At 42.5% G+C, this 18,022-nt stretch overlaps 1 protein-coding gene and 1 pseudogene across 2 annotated transcripts in view; one reads left to right on the top strand and one right to left on the bottom strand.

Moving 5' to 3' along the window:
- Positions 1-7,447, top strand: part of LOC311143871 (receptor-type tyrosine-protein phosphatase-like N) — a 49,038-nt pseudogene extending 41,591 nt beyond the window's left edge. Inside the window, exons 13-21 of the transcript in view lie at positions 612-759; positions 1,295-1,368; positions 1,517-1,594; positions 1,806-1,925; positions 3,823-3,989; positions 5,162-5,215; positions 6,382-6,446; positions 6,603-6,676; positions 7,376-7,447. The product of the transcript in view is annotated as a receptor-type tyrosine-protein phosphatase-like N (transcript). The remainder of the gene's footprint in view (positions 1-611; positions 760-1,294; positions 1,369-1,516; positions 1,595-1,805; positions 1,926-3,822; positions 3,990-5,161; positions 5,216-6,381; positions 6,447-6,602; positions 6,677-7,375) is intronic.
- A 4,176-nt stretch (positions 7,448-11,623) lies between these two features.
- Positions 11,624-18,022, bottom strand: part of LOC311143633 (dnaJ homolog subfamily B member 6-like) — a 37,929-nt gene continuing 31,530 nt past the window's right edge. The window contains exon 11 of the mRNA XM_084179500.1: positions 11,624-12,087. The gene's annotated coding sequence lies outside the window, so the exon portion shown is untranslated. The remainder of the gene's footprint in view (positions 12,088-18,022) is intronic.

Consider the following 18,022-nt stretch of genomic DNA (forward strand, 5'->3'; position numbering starts at 1 on the left):
TATCAGAGGGTATGGGGTCATTATATTTACTACTGGTCAGTATTATGGAATGGGGTCATTATATTACTACTGGTCAGTATTATGGTATGGGGTCATTATATTTACTACTGGTCAGTATCAGAGGGTATGGGGTCATTATATTTACTACTGGTCAGTATCAGAGGGTATGGGGTTATTATATTTACTACTGGTCAATATCAGAGGGTATGGGGTCATTATATTTACTACTGGTCAGTATCAGAGGGTATGGGGTCATTTACATTCAGGAAGCAAATTGCTGGGCATAATGCCATATATGGGGCAACTCAGAATGTGACATGGCACATAATAATCAGCGGATGCCCCTTTACCTTACTACAGTGTTGGGAAAGATATAGGACTGATTTCTCTGACACAGATAACGCCTGGTCCTCCACTTTTGAGGAGATTGAGCATGTTTTTCAGTCCAGGACCAGGCGTAATCTGTATCCAGGAAACGTCCCCTCATTGTTTAATAATGATCCTGGAGCTCTCGTCAAACACACTACAACAGCTGGTATAACATCCCACGTGAATGGGGAGGAGATTCTGAACTCTTAACGTGTCTCCTTCTCCTTCCCCCTCCCCCCCAGGCCTATATGGAGGACCATCTGAAGAATAAGGACCGTCTGCTGAAGGAGTGGGAGGCTCTGTGCTCCTACCAGGCTGAACCCAGTGCTGCCACCGTAGCACAGAGTGAACCCCACCTGGAGAAGAACCGCTGCCCTGACTCTCTGCCCTGTGAGTCGTATATATATATACTGTACCCCTCCTCTGGTTTATCCTCCAGTCTCTCTGTACCCTCTGTGGTACATCTGTGGTCCTCTGTAGCTCAGCTGGTAGAGCACGGCGCTTGTAACGCCAAGGTAGTGGGTTCGATCCCTGGGACCACCCATACACAAAAAAAAAAAATGTATGCGCACATGACTGTAAGTCTCTTTGGATAAAAGCGTCTGCTAAATGGCATATTATTATATTATTATTATTATACCCCTCCTCTGGTTTATCCTCCAGTCTTGGGCTGGGATTCAAACAAACTCAGATAAACAACCTGTGCACTAGGTTTGGACGTAAAGGGGGGATTTCTGCTTGAGCTGGCATCCGCAGCTTTTAGAGAAAACGTGATCTCAGCGAATGTCATGGAAAATGCCTTTAAAAGTCTATGGCTGTTCACAGGCCGTTAATTAATCTGCATTGGATTGAATCCCAGCCTAAATCTTATTTCTGCACCTCCTGTACAGCTTGGTCAATCACTATCTCTTCTGTTCTATTCCAGATGATCACTCCCTTGTGAAACTGAAGGCAGAGAGCAACTCCACCAAAGAAGACTACATTAACGCCAGCACCATAGTAAGATCTCTGACTACGACTTTTGGGAAAGGGAAAGGGAGATACCTGGTCGTCATGCTCAGGGGATGGCGATGGTGTAGACGTTGTCCTGTGGTCGACACAGATTAGAAGTTAATGTTTATCATTATCCTGTCTCTGTAAACCCCAGATTGACCACGACCCTCGACTGCCTGCTTACATCGCCACCCAGGGACCACTGGCACACACCATCGCTGACTTCTGGCAGGTCAGTGGAACTTCTGAGGAAACATGTATTGCTAAACGCTAAAGACTGTGGTAGATGACCAATACTGTGTATTTGTTGTATACTAGTAAGTTTGACAGTGATAGGTCACTAGAACCTGCGTGTCACAGTATGCCAGTGCAGTGCACTGTAACCGCAGTCATTAATGCAGTAAAGGTCTGACAGTGTTTTGGACACTTTTGTTGTAATATAGATGGTGTGGGAGAATGGTTGCACGGTGATAGTGATGATGGCAAACCTGGTTGAGGACGGAGAGACTCAGTGTGTTCGCTACTGGCCTGACGAGGGATCCTCCCTCTACCACATCTACGAGGTGAGTGGTTTAACTCTGGATAGACACCGCTGGTGTGTGTGTGTGTGTGTGTGTGTGTGTGTGTGTGTGTGTGTGTGTGTGTGTGTGTGTGTGTGTGTGTGTGTGTGTGTGTGTGTGTGTGTGTGTGTGTGTGTGTGTGTGTGTGTGTGTGTGTGTGCGCGTGCGCGTGTGCGTGCGTGCGTGCGTGTGACTGAGAATCTTTTTTTTCTTCCTCTGTGTGTTTGACCAAATGCTATTTCTCTGTAAACAAATGAACAACACACTTTGCATGCTTATACAGAAGGCCACTCAACTTGTATTGCACCAGCTGAGGCTGCTGAGGGGAGGATGGCTCATAGTAATGGCTGGAATGGAGTCAATGGAATGGCATCAACCACATGGAAACCACAGGTTTGGTACCATTCCATTGACTCCACTCCAGACATTACTATGAGCCGTCTTCCCCTCAGCAGCCTCCGCTGTACTGCACTGACACAAATGACTGATGATTGGTTGAAATAAATTGATAAGAAGATTGTGGGAGCTGTACTGTTAGATATTCAGTGCTTTCAGATATTATTGACCATAACCTGTTGTTGAAAACACGTATGCGTTATGGCTTCTCAACCTCTGCCATATCGTGGATTCAGAGCTACTTATCTAATAGAACAGAGAGTTTTCTTTAATGGAAGCTTCTCTAATGTTAAACATGTAAAGTGTGGTGTACCGCAGGGCAGCTCTCTAGGCCCTCTGCTCTTTTCTATTTTTACCAATGACATTAAACAAAGCATGTGTGTCCATGTATGCTGATGATTCAACCATATACACATCAGCAACCACAGCTAATGAAGTCACTGAAACCCTTAACAAAGAGTTGCAGTCTGTTTTGGAATGGTTGGCCAGTAATAAACTGGTCCTGAACATCTCTAAAACTAAGAGCATTGTATTTGGTATAAATCATTCCCTAAGTTCTAGACCTCAGCTGAATCTGGTAATGAATGGTGTGGCTGTTGAAGGAGACTACATTTGTGAGGACAGACGCTGGGAGACGAGAAAGCAAGTACAGGGAGTAAACATTTAATATATACAGACATGAAACAAAACACGGACAGCATCTGGACAGGGGAAACACAACGACATTACTGCTGACACAGGGATCAAACAGATATAGGGGAGGTAATTAAACAGCGACGTAGTCCAGGTGAGTCCAATGAAGCGCACATGCGCGTAACGAATGGTGACAGGTGTGCATAATGATGGGCAGCCTGGCGCCCTCGAGCGCCATGGAGGGGGAGCAGGGGTGACAAAATTACTTGCCGTTACCTTAGATTGCAAACTGTCATGGTCAAAACATATAGATTCAATGGGTTGTAAAGATGGGGAGAGGTATGTCTGTAATAAAGAGATGCTCTGCTTTTTTGACACCACACTCCACAAAGCAAGTCCTGCAGGCTCTAGTTTTATCTAATCTTGATTATTGTCCAGTCGTGTGGTCGAGTGCTGCAAGGAAAGACCTAGTTAAGCTGCAGCTGGTCCAGAACAGAGCAGGACCTGGTTAAGCTGCAGCTGGTCCAGAACAGAGCAGGACCTAGTTAAGCTGCAGCTGGTCCAGAACAGAGCAGGACCTAGTTAAGCTGCAGCTGGCCCAGAACAGAGCAGGACCTAGTTAAGCTGCAGCTGGCCCAGAACAGAGCAGGACCTAGTTAAGCTGCAGCTGGCCCAGAACAGAGCGGCACGTCTTGCTCTTCATTGTAATCAAAGGGCTGATATAAATACTATGTATGCCAGTCTCTTTTGGCTAAGAGTTGAGGAGAGACTGACTGTGTCACTTCTTCTTTTTTTCTCACTGTGACTGTTGTGCCCACATATTTTAAATACAACGTTTATATTATACATCTCTATGGGTGTGCCCTACCAGGTGAATTTGGTCTCTGAACACATCTGGTGTAAAGACTTCCTGGTTCGTAGTTTCTACCTGAAGAACGTTCAGACCCAGGAGACTCGTACCCTGACACAGTTCCACCTGCTAAGCTGGCCGGCCAATGGAATCCCCACCTCCACGCGCCCTCTGCTGGACTTCCGCAGGTACGGCAGTTAACCTAGCGGTTAGAGCGCTGCGCCAGTAACTGAAAGGTTGCTGGTTTGAATACCCGAGCCGTCAAGGATGAAGAATGTGTCGATTTTTTTCCCTTGAGCGAGACACAACCCTAACTCGCTCCAGGTGGCCGCACTACTATGGCTGACCCAGTGAAACAACACATTTCACTGCACCTATCGTACTACTATGGCTAACCTTGTAAAAACAACATATTTCACTGCACCTATCCGGTGTATGTGACAATGCAACATGTTTGATGGCCCTGTCTTAGTGGTTCTGCTGAGTACTGTAGCTGTAACCTAGTGTAGCAGATGGGGCTCTGTGAAACTCACTCCTCAGCCTGAAGCGTCTCCTCTTGCGCTGCCGAATAGGGTAAGAGGCTTCAGGAGGGCGGCCATGTCTGTTTGCGAGGCATAGGTCCTGGGTTCAAGCCTAAGGTATGAGCCGAATCAGGAGGAAGCGGTACTCGCTAAGCAAACAGCGTGACGTCCTTTTCGCTAGCACATGGCCAGTGATGTCCTGTATGACTCATCCTCTGTAGCCTCCTTGACCCTTGACCCTGACGGCATTTATTAAACCGTGTACTGTATATTTGCCTTCATTGTTAGTTGTCCCTCCCTGATTGTCCCTCTCTTCCTCTCTTCCTCTCTCGTTCCAAGACCATCCCTCTCTCTCAGTGATGGTGGTCAACTATAGGCCCTAGGGGTTCCCACATCTCCCAGTGTCATTTTTGTGATTTGCAGCTAGTAGTCTGGGTCCAGTTGCATAGTCACAAAAATGATAATTGGCAGGTGTGACTGCAGCAGGAGTCGACGTTGGCTGGATAGTCAAACAGTCGCACCCCCCCCCCCCCCCCCCCCCCTTCCTTCCTTCCTTCCTTCCATCCTTCCTCACTTTCTGTCCTTTCCACTGATGTGTCGAGTTTCTCTAACCTCAACCTCACAAGACTAATGTTGTAACTAACTTTAATTGTTATCCTTTAGGCAGGCAGAGTCAGGTTGTTTTTCTGTGTGTATTTTAAGATCAGTACAGCAGAAATGTAACACAGTACTTAGTATGCGGTATCCAATCTAAACTTGTCAGCTAAAATGACATTTTATGATATATTGAACTCTCTCCATCCCACCCTTCGGCCCACTCCTCTGACTCCCTCTAACAGGAAGGTGAATAAGTGCTACAGAGGTCGATCCTGCCCCATCATCGTCCACTGCAGGTAAACCTAGCTCAGTGTTTTCATTGACAAAGGGCCATATGAGTTGGCTGTACAGCACAAACAGGTAGAAGAGACTTTTGCGTTCCCTTTGATATTTTAAGTAGAAATTGTGCACAAAAATTGAATTTTAAGTACCCTTTAATATAGACCTCCGTGCACCCTCTTTGACTTCTAAGAAGATTTTAACCCACTTAACCCCAACATTTCTCCAAGTTTTCAACATCATTGTAAAGCCCTAGTTATTTTGTTGCTTTGACAAAGTAATTTCTGAAGAATATTATTTATTTCATGTGATTAGTGATTCATTTACGTCTGTCCCACATGTTAAGGTCAACCCTGTTACGTGAACTGAACTCTTGTTTTAATATGGTCAAACTATTCCTTTTTTTAAATATTTTTTTCAAAAGAAACATTGAACATCTAATAGCCAATTATAGTGTAAAAGCAGCTAGTTCTACTCTTTTGAGCCTTTTTCTGGTGTTTTGTGGTGGAAAACGAAGCATGTCGAGCACAACATGTCAACCCTGTTACCCGCAGATAGACAGGCTAGAACTGTTTTAACAATTTCCATTTTTTGTGAAGCTGGCATTCAATTGCCACTCCCAGTTAGACACAAAGTTCCATTCTCTCTGTCACAAGGGGATTTATGGCTGATTTAAGATGAAATTACGGTCAACCCCTTCTATGGTCAACCCTGTTACGGTCAACCCATGTTACGGTCAACCCTTTTACAGTCAACCATGTTACGGTCAACCCTGTTACGGTCAACCCTGTTACGGCCAACCCTGTTACGGTCAACCCTGTTACGGTCAACCCTGTTAACAGTCAACCCTGTTACTGTATATGGTACTTAATAGGCCATACAATAGTATGTTTTTTATTTAACCTCTTGATATTGGGAAACGTGTTATTTTTTAAAGTTTAACATGAGCGCTTTATGACAGAATGTTTAAAATTAGGTGAAATCAAATGTTAGTGTTTTTTTGTTGTTTTTAAAGCACTGGGAACCTCTAACCCTGGCAGTTTGACTGGAAAACTCGCAATGGCTGCCAATCCACCCATTATTCCATCATTGACTTGAATAGGGAGACGTGTTCTATAGATTCTATTTCTACGGTCTTTATGACACGCTGTGATCTGATGACGTATTCCTCTGTCTCATACAGTGACGGCACTGGCAGAACTGGAACCTACATCCTTATTGACATGGTCCTCAATCGCATGGCTAAGGGTGAGTCAGACATCTTGATCTTGTCAGACATCTTTGATAGTTTACCCCTTGTAGTTTATGTCACTAGATAGACACCTATACAGTATTGTGGATCAGTGACTCCATGTTGGTGAACGCGATTTTCCCCGTGGCATAATGCATACTGTGGGTTTCCAGGTGTGAAGGAGATTGACATTGCTGCGACACTGGAACACATTCGGGATCAGAGACCGAGCTTAGTGCGCACCAAGGTATGGCCTTCTCAACTACATATCTCATGGCACCAGCATGATCTATCTGTGTGTGTGTGTGTGTGTGTATCTTTGTGTGTGTGTATCTCTCACTTGGTCATCCCCAAAGCCAACACCTCCTTTGGCCGCCATTCCTTCCAGTTCTCTGCTGCCAATGACTGGAACGAACTGCAAAAATCTCTGAAGCTGGAGACTCTTATCTCCCTCACTGACTTTAAGCATCAGTTGTCAGAGCAGTTTCCCGATCACTGCACCTGTACACAGCCCATCTGAAATTAGCCCACCCAACTACCTCATCCCCATATTGTTATTTATTTTGCTCATTTGCACCCCAGTATCTCTATTTGTACATCATCTCTTGCACATCTATCATTCCAGTGTTAATACGAAATTGTAACTATTTTGCACTATGGCCTATTTATTGCCTTACCTCCATAACTTACTACATTTGCACACACTGTATATATATTTTCTGTTGTATTTTTGACTTTATGTTTTGTTTTACCCCATATGTAACTCTGTGTTGTTGTTTTTATCGCACTGCTTTGCTTTATCTTGGCCAGGTCACAGTTGTAAATGAGAACTTGTTCTCAACTGGCTTCTTTCCTGGTTAAATAAAGGTGAAATAAAAATAAAAAATAAAAATCTTTGTGTGTGTGTGTCTCTGACAGTCTCCCTCCCTTTCTGTCTCCCTCTCAGGACCAGTTTGAGTTTGCCCTAACCGCCGTGGCGGAAGAGGTCAACGCCATCCTGAAGGCTCTGCCACAGTGAACTCTCTGTCTATCACCTCTACCAGCTCCTGTGCCATAACCTTACAACTAGAATTAACATGAACGTTATGCATCATAATTCCGGTGTCGGCCATATTGAGTGTCCCCGTGATTGTACCGGTCACACTGCTGTGGTCTGAGGGGCTGTTCACGATCTAGTAATTCTATTTCTATGGCCATTATTAACCCTTCCTCCACATCCAGATACACAACCAGGGAGACGTCCATTATTATTACACCAATGACCATAGGAGTTAGCAAGACAGCACGAACAGATCTGGGGCCAGGCTGCTATTATTATGCATTCATAATTAAATTAAATTAGTTTTATTTTGTTTAATCATCCTGTAGATTATTCCAATCAGACAAAAAAAAACACTTTACATTTACAATAGGACCCCTTTACAGTGTCTTGTTATTGGATGTTATATTGAGATCTGGCCCTAAAATACTGTCACACGATAATTAAAAATGTCTCCTTTCTTACTCTGTTCCTCAGTCTCAGACAATTACACCATGTTCCCTCCTGCTCTGCTCTGCTGTCATGGAGATGTTGTATTACCATGTTCCCTCCTGCTCTGCTCTGCTGTCATGGAGATGTTGCATTACCATGTTCCCTCCTGCTCTGCTCTGCTGTCATGGAGATGTTGCATTACCATTTTACATTTTAGTCATTTAGCAGACGCTCTTATCCAGAGCGACTTACAGTTAGTGAGTGCATACATTTTCATACTGGCCCCCCGTGGGAAACGAACCCACAGCCCTGGCGTTGCAAGCGCCATGCTCTATCACCTGAGCTACAGGGGACTCGTCCCCTTCTGTTCTGCTGTTGAGGAGATGTTGTTTAAAACTACATTGTACTCCAGTAGGTATCCATCCATATCGCATAACAAGCATGAGGCCCGTGGCTCATACACTTACAGAGACCCTGACTATGGCGAGGGTGAAGTGAGTGACATACTAGTGTATCATACGATCCACCAGTTTCTCTAAGAGGCTGGTGTTTGCCTCTAACATGATTGTCTGTTATTCAACTGGAACTATAAACCCAATGCTTTATTTTGTAATGGGACTATTACTGTATACTGACTACCTAACCACTCACATCTGAATCATATATATATATTAGTGTCTTCAGTGTTACTGTAAAACCTCTGTGATTTTTGTAAATCATTCACCTAATTATTTGTTATATGTTTATTAATGTAGCAAACACAGAAAACAACTATAAAAATATTTTTCACTCGATGTATGTAATTAAATCTCTATTGTGATGTGGTGCAACAGCATAGAGGGGTCTGACTGTTATTTTCCATTCACATCCCATAATACTGACTAGTAACCTTAGGAACCAATGTCTACATCCCATAATACTGACTAGTAACCTTAGGAACCAATGTCTACATCCCATAATAATAATAATATAATATGCCATTTAGCAGACGCTTTTATCCAAAGCGACTTACAGTCATGTGCGCATACATTTTTACGTATGGGTGGTCCCGGGGATCGAACCCACTACCCTGGCGTTACAAGCACCGTGCTCTACCAATTGAGCTACAGAGGACCAATTGGTAGAGCATGGCGCTTGTAATGACTAGTAACCTTAGGAACCAATGTCTACATCCCATATTACTGACTAGTAACCTTAGGAACCAATGTCTACATCCCATAATACTGACTAGTAACCTTAGGAACCAATGTCTACATCCCATAATACTGACTAGTAACCTTAGGAACCAATGTCTACATCCCATAATACTGACTAGTAACCTTAGGAACCAATGTCTACATCCCATAATACTGACTGGTAACCTTTGGAACAAATGTCTACATCCCATAATACTGACTAGTAACCTTAGGAACAAATGTCTACATCCCATAATACTGACTAGTAACCTTAGGAACCAATGTCTACATCTAGAATATATTCAGTTGGCCTGGTTAAACCAGAGTGAAAGCTGTCCCACTGGACACAGACGTCAGTTCAACATCTAATTTTGATTTACATTTGGTTGAGTTGCCAACTAAATTGAATTCAAAGTGAAATCGACAAAGACATTTGCCATGAATTTAGGTGAAAAAAATACAGAAGTTCCCCAAATTCCTGTACGTCGATTACTTTTTGCAAATCCAATCAGTTGTTCATGTTTATTCAGTTGAATCACATCGACTCACACTGAATCACAGTTGTTGTTGAAATGTCGTAGAAACAACGTTGAATCAACCATTTTCCGTTTCATATGTGAAATAGCTGTTTTCACATGTTCAGACAGTAAGAAGACATAGTGGCAGAATAAATTCAACCACACCTTTGTTTTATCACAAAACCAGCTAGCAACCTCTGTCCAGTGGAGTCCACAAAGCATATTGCATGTACAGTAACAGACAGTTCTACAGCACGGTCAAGCAAGTTAATGTTTCCGACATTTTCGGACCACTAAACAACTATTTATTTAGAATCACAGAGAGTTACTGCAAGTCGCAAAGAAAACAGGGGCTGCCTCCACTATTCCAGCACCATTTCAACTTCAACATTTCAACATCATCAAATCACCTCTGCTTTGTCTAATACAGTGACAACTAAAAAGATACCAAAAACAATTTAGTCCAATCAACATAAGCTAAATATGATGTGGGTGTCCATGGTTCTGATTTCTGTTTGCGTGTGTGTGTGTGTGTGTGTGTGTGTGTGTGTTCGTGCAAGTAGAAAAACATGTTGACTCACCCTACTTGTAGAGAAACGCCAATGCCATCCTCCTCTCTTTCATGATGACTAAACAGTGTATCCCTCTGTCATATAGTACATAGTTTTAGTTTTATTGTCCTGGGCTACCTGGCTAAAATGTTTGCTTGCTAGGCTAACTTCCATTCAAGGGTAACGTTAGCTAGTTAACATTAGCCTTCTACATCTAGCTACATATTGAACTTCCATCCTCTCAGCCCAGGGGCACAATGTATGAATTAATGGTTGGATCAGAATCGCCGTTGTAATCATTGGCCAGTACGGAGAATTAAGTAAAACCACAAGTCCAAATCCCTATCTCCATCCATGGCTAATTTAGGAAAGGGACGATTTTAGCTAGCTGGCTAGCTAGCCACTGGAGGACAACAACACAACGAGATTCAACAATTCAAGTTTTTCTGAACAGCGCAAACTGACTCTAATCAGAAAATAAAGAGGAGTGGGAGGCCCCGGTGCACAACTGAGCAAGAGGACAAATACTTTAGAGTGTCTAGTTTGAGAAACAGACGCCTCACAGGTCCTCAACTGGCAGCTTCATTAAATAGTACCCGCAAAACACCAGTCTCAACGTCAACGGTGAAGAGGCGACTCCGGGATGCTGACCTTCTAGGCAGAGTTGCAAAGAAAAAGCCATATCTCAGACTGGCCAATAAAAAGAAAAGATTAAGATGGGCAAAAGAACATAGACACTGGACTTTTTCTTTGCAACTCTGCTTAGAAGGTCAGCATCCCGGAGTTGCCTCTTCACTGTTGTTTTGCGGGACTATTTAATGAAGCTGCCAGTTGAGGACCTGTGAGGCGTCTGTTTCTCAAACTAGACACTCTAATGTATTTGTCCTCTTGCTCAGTTGTGCACCGGGGCCTCCCACTCCTCTTTCTATTCTGGTTAGAGCCAGTTTGGGCTGTTCTGTGAAGAGAGTAGTACACAGCGTTGTACGAGATCTTCAGTTTCTTGGCAATTTCTCGCATGGAATAGCCTTCATTTCTCAGAACAAGAATAGACTGACGAGTTTCAGAAGAAAGTTATTTGTTTCTGGCCATTTTGAGCCTGTAATCGAACCCACAATTGCTGATGCTCCAGATACTCAACTAGTCTCAAGAAGGCCAGTTTTATTGCCTCTTTAATCAGCACAACAGTTTTCAGCTGTGCTAACGTAATTGCAAAGGGTTTTCTAATGATCAATAAGCCTTTTAAAATGATAAACTTGGATTAGCAAACACAACGTGCCATTGGAACACAGGACTGATGGTTGCTGATAATGGGCCTCTGTACGCCTATGTAGATATTCCAATAAAAATCAGCTGTTTCCAGCTACAATAGCCATTTACAACATTAACAAAGTCTACACTGTATTTCTGATTAATTAGATGTTATTTTAATGGGCCCCAAAAAAATATTTCTTTAGAAAACAAGGACATATCTACGTGAGCCCAAACTTTTGAACGGTAGTGTACATTTTTTTTCTTCAGATGTAATACCTTCATGTTTTTTGTTGTTGTAAGGGGTGCTCAGTGTAAAGTTTCAGTCTGGTATAACCAGGCTAACATTCAGTGTGTGTGGCAAATTGATCAGCTTTCAATTCATATAGATGACTTTATTATCATACATTTCATAGTATTGAAACATGTAGTCATGGTTTAAAATGCTTCCCAGGACACATTATCTTATAAGACATGTTAAAATGCAAATAATTTAATGTGGATGAGTTATTTATGGTTCAAAATACTTTACAAAGACTATTTCTTTAATTTAGCTATATACACACACTCACACATACATAGTTCATACATATGTATTTGTCAGTTTTCTTTTATTTTTCAAATAAAACTTTGAAAAGTGTTAATCAGCTGGTACAGTAAGCCACGGGGGCGGGCTGAGAGATTTGACCTTTGACCTGTTGGGAGCAAACGGATATGGACGCAACATTAGAGACACAGCAAAGGCTGCTGGGAGCTACAGCACACCTCTCTCTCTAGTCTACATCTATACCTATCTATCCCAATCTGTTATTATTGGGTTAACTAGCTACTAGCTATTCTGCTCATCTTGGGTTAACTAACTACAAGCTATGCTGTTCATCCTGGGTTAACTAGCTACTACCTATCCTCTTCATCTTGGTTTAACTAGCTACTAGCTATCCTGTTCTTCTTTGGTTAACTAGCTACTAGTTATCCTGTTCATCCTGGGTTAACTGGTTACTAGCTATCCTGTTCATCCTGGGTTAACTAGCTACTAGTTATCCTGTTCATCCTGGGATAACTGGTTACTAGCTATCCTGTTCATCTTGGGTTAACTAGCTACTACCTATCCTGTTCATCCTGGGTTAACTAGCTACTAGTTATCCTGTTCATCCTGGGATAACTGGTTACTAGCTATCCTGTTCATCTTGGGTTAACTAGCTACTACCTATCCTGTTCATCCTGGGTTAACTGGTTACTAGCTATCCTGTTCATCTTGGGTTAACTAGCTACTACCTATCCTGTTCATCCTGGGTTAACTAGCTACTAGTTATCCTGTTCATCCTGGGATAACTGGTGACTAGCTATCCTGTTCATCTTGGGTTAACTAGCTACTACCTATCCTGTTCATCCTGGGTTAACTAGCTACTAGTTATCCTGTTCATCCTGGGATAACTGGTTACTAGCTATCCTGTTCATCTTGGGTTAACTAGCTACTACCTATCCTGTTCATCCTGGGTTAACTGGTTACTAGCTATCCTGTTCATCTTGGGTTAACTAGCTACTACCTATCCTGTTCATCCTGGGTTAACTAGCTACTAGTTATCCTGTTCATCCTGGGATAACTGGTTACTAGCTATCCTGTTCATCTTGGGTTAACTAGCTACTAGCTATTATGTTCATCCTGGATTAACTAGCTACTAGCTATTATGTTCATCCTGGATTAACTAGCTACTAGTTATCCTGTTCATCTTGAGTTAACTAGCTACTAGCTATCCTGTTCATCCTGGGTTAACTAGCTACTAGCTATCCTGTTCATCTTTGGTTAACTAGCTACTAGTTATCCTGTTCATCCCGGGTTAACTAGCTACTAGCTATCCTGTTCATCTTGGGTTAACTAGCTACTACCTATCCTGTTCATCTTGGTTTAACTAGCTACTAGCTATTCTGTTCATCCTTGGTTAACTAGCTACTAGCTATCTTGTTCATCTTGGTTTAACTAGATACTATCTATTATATAATAAAGCAGTGAGACTGCAAACCTCCCCTACATCTACCCCCAATCTATTCATCCTGCCTCCCTCTCCAAGGTTCACCCATTCTCACTATTTAATAGGTTATGTTGACTTCCCTACATCCTACTGTAAACACAGCAACAAATCAGTGGTATGTTCTCTTCTATATCCTCTATATTCTCTTGTGATAACCAGAGGGCTACTACTCAGGTCTTCTACTACTCAGGTCTACTACTACTCAGGTCATCTACTACTCAGGTATTCTACTACTCAGGTCTACTACTACTCAGGTCATCTACTACTCAGGTATTCTACTACTCAGGTCATCTACTACTCAGGTCTTCTACTACTCAGGTCATCTACTACTCAGGTCTTCTACTACTCAGGTCTTCTACTACTCAGGTCATCTACTACTCAGGTATTCTACTACTCAGGTCTACTACTACTCAGGTCATCTACTACTCAGGTCTACTACTACTCAGGTCATCTACTACTCAGGTATTCTACTACTCAGGTCATCTACTACTCAGGTCTTCTACTACTCAGGTCTTCTACTACTCAGGTCATCTACTACTCAGGTATTCTACTACTCAGGTATTCTACTACTCAGGTCTTCTACTACTCAGGTATTCTACTACTCAGGTCATCTACTACTCAGGTCATCTACTACTCAGGTATTCTACTACTCAGGTCTTCTACTACTCAGGTATTCTACTACTCAGGTCTTCTACTACTCAGGTATTCTACTACTCAGGTCATCTACTACTCAGGTATTCTACTACTCAGGTCTTCTACTACTCAGGTCTTCTACTACTCAGGTATTCTACTACTCAGGTATTCTACTACTCAGGTCTTCTACTACTCAGGTATTCTACTACTCAGGTCATCTACTACTCAGGTCATCTACTACTCAGGTATTCTACTACTCAGGTATTCTACTACTCAGGTCTTCTACTACTCAGGTCTTCTACTACTCAGGTCTTCTACTACTCAGGTCATCTACTACTCAGGTCTTCTACTACTCAGGTCTTCTACTACTCAGGTCTTCTACTACTCAGGTCTTCTACTACTCAGGTATTCTACTACACAGGTCTTCTACTACTCAGGTCATCTACTACTCAGGTCTTCTACTACTCAGGTCTTCTACTACTCAGGTCTTCTACTACTACTACTCAGGTCTTCTACTACTCAGATTTTCTACTACTCAGGTCTTCTACTACTCAGGTCTTCTACTTCTACTACTCAGGTCTTCTACTACTCAGGTCTTCTACTACTCAGGTCTTCTACTACTCAGGTCTTCTACTACTCAGGTATTCTACTACTACTACTCAGGTCTTCTACTACTCAGGTCTTCTACTACTCAGGTCTTCTACTACTCAGGTCTTCTACTTCTACTACTCAGGTCTTCTACTACTCAGGTCTTCTACTACTCAGGTATTCTACTACTCAGGTCTTCTACTACTACTACTCAGGTCTTCTACTACTCAGGTCTTCTACTACTCAGGTCTTCTACTTCTACTACTCAGGTCTTCTACTACTCAGGTCTTCTACTACTCAGGTCTTCTACTACTCAGGTATTCTACAACTCAGGTCTTCTACTACTACTACTCAGGTATTCTACTACTCAGGTATTCTACTCCTACTACTCAGGTCTTCTACTACTCAGGTCTTCTACTACTCAGGTCTTCTACTACTCAGGTCTTCTACTTCTACTACTCAGGTCTTCTACTACTCAGGTCTTCTACTACTCAGGTCTTCTACTACTCAGGTATTCTACTATTCAGGTCTTCTACTACTACTACTCAGGTCTTCTACTACTCAGGTCTTCTACTACTCAGGTCTTCTACTACTCAGGTCTTCTACTTCTACTACTCAGGTCTTCTACTACTCAGGTATTCTACTACTCAGGTCTTCTACTACTACTACTCAGGTCTTCTACTACTCAGGTCTTCTACTACTCAGGTCTTCTACTACTCAGATATTCTACTACTCAGGTCTTCTACTACTCAGATATTCTACTACTCAGGTCTTCTACTACTCAGGTCTTCTACTACTACTACTCAGGTATTCTACTACTCAGGTATTCTACTACTACTACTCAGGTCTTCTACTACTCAGGTCTTCTACTACTCAGGTCTTCTACTACTCAGGTCTCCTACTACTCAGGTATTCTACTACTCAGGTCTTCTACTTCTACTACTCAGGTCTTCTACTACTCAGGTCTTCTACTACTCAGGTCTTCTACTACTCAGGTCATCTACTACTCAGGTCTTCTACTACTCAGGTCTTCTACTACTCAGGTCTTCTACTACTCAGGTCTTCTACTTCTACTACTCAGGTCTTCTACTACTCAGGTCTTCTACTACTCAGGTCTTCTACTACTCAGGTCTTCTACTACTACTACTCAGGTCTTCTACTACTCAGGTCATCTACTACTCAGGTCTCTACTACTCAGGTCTTCTACTACTCAGGTCTTCTACTACTCAGGTCTTCTACTACTCAGGTATTCTACTACTCAGGTCTTCTACTACTACTACTCAGGTCTTCTACTACTCAGGTCTTCTACTACTCAGGTCTTCTACTACTACTACTCAGGTCTTCTACTACTCAGGTCTTCTACTACTCAGGTCTTCTACTACTACTACTCAGGTCTTCTACTACTCAGGTCTTCTACTACTCAGGTCTTCTACTTCTACTACTCAGGTCTTCTACTACTCAGGTCTTCTACTACTCAGGTATTCTACTACTCAGGTCTTCTACTACTCAGGTCTTCTACTACTCAGGTCTTCTACTACTACTACTCAGGTATTCTACTACTCAGGTCTTCTACTACTCAGGTCTTCTACTACTACTACTCAGGTCTTCTACTACTCAGGTCTTCTACTACTCAGGTATTCTACTACTCAGGTCTTCTACTATTACTACTCAGGTCTTCTACTACTCAGGTCATCTACTACTCAGGTCTTCTACTACTCAGGTCTTCTACTACTCAGGTCTTCTACTACTCAGGTCTTCTACTACTACTACTCAGGTCTTCTACTACTCAGGTCTTCTACTAATCAGGTCTTCTACTACTCAGGTCTTCTACTACTCAGGTCTTCTACTACTACTACTCAGGTCTTCTACTACTCAGGTCTTCTACTACTCAGGTATTCTACTACTCAGGTCTTCTACTACTCAGGTCTTCTACTACTCAGGTCTTCTACTACTCAGGTCATCTACTACTCAGGTCTTCTACTACTCAGGTCTTCCACTTCTACTACTCAGGTCTTCTACTACTCAGGTCTTCTACTACTCAGGTCATCTACTACTCAGGTCTTCTACTACTCAGGTATTCTACTACTCAGGTCTTCTACTACTCAGGTCTTCTACTACTCAGGTCTTCTACTACTCAGGTCTTCTACTACTCAGGTATTCTACTACTCAGGTCTTCTACTACTCAGGTATTCTACTACTCAGGTCTTCTACTACTCAGGTGTTCTACTACTCAGGTCTTCTACTACTCAGGTCTTCTACTTCTACTACTCAGGTCTTCTACTACTCAGGTCTTCTACTACTCAGGTCATCTACTACTCAGGTCTTCTACTACTCAGGTCTTCTACTACTCAGGTCTTCTACTTCTACTACTCAGGTCTTCTACTACTCAGGTCTTCTACTTCTACTACTCAGGTCATCTACTACTAAGGTCTTCTACTACTCAGGTCTTCTACTTCTACTACTCAGGTCTTCTACTATTCAGGTCATCTACTACTCAGGTCCTCTACTACTCAGGTCTTCTACTACTCAGGTCTTCTACTACTCAGGTCTTCTACTTCTACTACTCAGGTCTTCTACTATTCAGGTCTTCTACTACTCAGGTCTTCTACTTCTACTACTCAGGTCTTCTACTACACAGGTCTTCTACTACTCAGGTCTTCTACTACTCAGGTCTTCTACTACTCAGGTCTTCTACTACTCAGGTTATCTACTACTCAGGTCTTCTACTACTCAGGTCTTCTACTACTACTACTCAGGTCTTCTACTACTCAGGTCTTCTACTACTCAGGTCTTCTACTACTCAGGTCTTCTACTTCTACTACTCAGGTCTTCTACTACTCAGGTCTTCTACTACTCAGGTCATCTACTACTCAGGTCTTCTACTACTCAGGTCTTCTACTACTCAGGTCTTCTACTTCTACTACTCAGGTCTTCTACTACTCAGGTCTTCTACTTCTACTACTCAGGTCTTCTACTATTCAGGTCATCTACTACTCAGGTCCTCTACTACTCAGGTCTTCTACTACTCAGGTCTTCTACTACTCAGGTCTTCTACTTCTACTACTCAGGTCATCTACTACTAAGGTCTTCTACTACTCAGGTCTTCTACTTCTACTACTCAGGTCTTCTACTATTCAGGTCATCTACTACTCAGGTCCTCTACTACTCAGGTCTTCTACTACTCACGTCTTCTACTACTCAGGTCTTCTACTACTCAGGTATTCTACTACTCAGGTCTTCTACTACTCAGGTCTTCTACTACTCAGGTCTTCTACTACTCAGGTATTCTACTACTCAGGTCTTCTACTACTCAGGTCTTCTACTATTCAAGTCATCTACTACTCAGGTATTCTACTACTCAGGTCTTCTACTACTCAGG

This window comes from Coregonus lavaretus (assembly GCF_964263955.1).
Source record: "Coregonus lavaretus genome assembly, chromosome: 16".
NCBI classification, from domain to species: Eukaryota; Metazoa; Chordata; class Actinopteri; order Salmoniformes; family Salmonidae; genus Coregonus; species Coregonus lavaretus.